Genomic DNA, 2,050 nt, shown 5'->3' with positions numbered 1-2,050 from the left:
TATGTAGCTTCTTCCAGAAACATTAAAATGTAGGAATCAACTACATTTCTTTTTTAATATCACTCAATACTGTAACTTACCATTTATTTAAAAATATTTTCTTGGCCCTTTATTAATAGTCTTAAATCATGACATTAGATAACTTATCTTTAACATGATCTGGCTATGGCTTCCTTTTCTATTACTTTCCTAATCTGTTTATCCTGTTATTTAAAAACCCCACAACCTTTAATGAATAAAGGAAAATATTTTATAGTACCAGATATCCCCCAAAAAAGACAGTGTTATTTTCCTCGTGACTTCTGCTTTGAATTTCTTTTGGTAGAAGACAAATATTATAAATGTTTTTTTCAGAGTCATCTAAGCTGGGTTCCCCCACCCCCCTTTTGTCTGGACTGGTTCTAACTAGAATATAATATACTAATATACTATTAATTTCCCCTGAAATGATGAAACCCAGAAAAATGCCTTGTATCCTTAAAAAAAAAAAAAAGACATTTAAAGTAATATGTAGAATAGTATTAATTTTTTTTAAAACCATAAATCACTTCAAATTCAAAGTATGAGGCTTCAAAAGCTCAGTAAATTGTTTGGAATATGTAATATTTTCTTCTGTTCATTTGATGTTGCTTAATGATTCTGTGCAGTTCTTCAAACAAAAACATTTCTTTGAAGATACATTTATTGAAGAAAGTGATTTGTAAAAGACTTCAGTGTGTTATACAGTAGCTTTGCAATCCATTCTTTAAATTAATCCAGTTGTCCCACATAATTTGTATTAGGAAAGTCAGTTTATGGATACTTTGATTTCCATGTTCTTATTTATATATAAATTGTTCTAAGAAAAATAATTTGTCTACTTAAATATGTTCTGTAAGGATGGAGAGGAGCATTTTTAACTTTATATAGTTTGCCTTTAAGGTAGCACAAACAAAACTCCCATATGTCACTTTTCTTAGTCCTCCTAGAGGTGGTACTTTATTAATGGGAATGATTTCTATACATTCTCTTAGTACCAAGAGGTACTATGCAAGGTAACCTATTAACACTAAGTTACTTGCCTTGCTTTCATCCCATAAAATAATTATACAGTAAAGGCTGTTTTTATCCAGTAGAGTGGGAACATGGCAATTGCTTTGTTAATTGATATTCACCAACTTGATAAATGGCATATTGTTAATCCTATCATAGTCCAGTATTCTGTTGTTTAAGTTACTTGTTATAGTGGTTTAGTGTCTTCAAGATTTGCATTGTGTGTTTATAAGCACCAGCTGATAAAGTGCCATATGACACAACTTTTCTAAATATAGCAAACTTATTGAATGAGTCAGTGAAGACCTGGCTACAAACCAAGAATCTATGACATTTCATTTTTCAGAAACTGTCTACCTAAAAACAATCTTCATAATAGTAAATTTAGGTTTTAAAAGTTAAATAAGTTATTTTTTTTTTGTTTTTTGTTTTTGTTTTTGTTTTTTACTGTTTTGTAAATACACATACCTTGTATAGTAGTGTGACCAGAAGGACAGATTTTTGTTATTGATATTAATTTGTAGCTGGCAATTTCCACTTTTTCTCCACTATAATTTTTATTCTGTCCCTAAAGTGCCTGCTCAGCACTGTATAGTAAAGACAGATTTTTATAAATGTAGAAAAAGGGATTGGTGTCACCTTGGTTAGAATATTAATGTTGGCATTGTCAATCTGCCATCATTTAATTGATTCTGACTCATTACAACTCTGTAAGACAGAGTAGAATAATAAATCCATAGGATTTCCAAGACTAAATATTTGCAGAACAGACAACCTCATCTTTCTCCTGCAGAGGCTAGTGGGTGTGAACTGCAGCTCAACACTTAGCCCTCTGCACCAAGGGTCCTTAGTGCACGTTATTTGGAGTTTGTTTTCTTATAAACCATTTCAGGTTTGTTTTTTCTTGGATCTATTCTTATTCCTGTTCTTCAAATAATTCTTCTTCTGTTTCATTCCATCTCTGTGATTTCTTGATTTTTTTACTAATGTTATTTAACTAAGATATATTTAACCAATC

At 30.6% G+C, this 2,050-nt stretch overlaps 1 pseudogene; it reads left to right on the top strand.

Moving 5' to 3' along the window:
- The window catches only part of LOC102830129, a 26,192-nt pseudogene that overhangs the window by 1,069 nt on the left and 23,073 nt on the right, over positions 1-2,050 (top strand).

Source organism: Chrysochloris asiatica, unplaced genomic scaffold (assembly GCF_000296735.1).
Source record: "Chrysochloris asiatica unplaced genomic scaffold, ChrAsi1.0 scaffold00153, whole genome shotgun sequence".
NCBI lineage: Eukaryota > Metazoa > Chordata > Mammalia > Afrosoricida > Chrysochloridae > Chrysochloris > Chrysochloris asiatica.
This window is presented reverse-complemented; position numbering and strand designations above follow the sequence as displayed.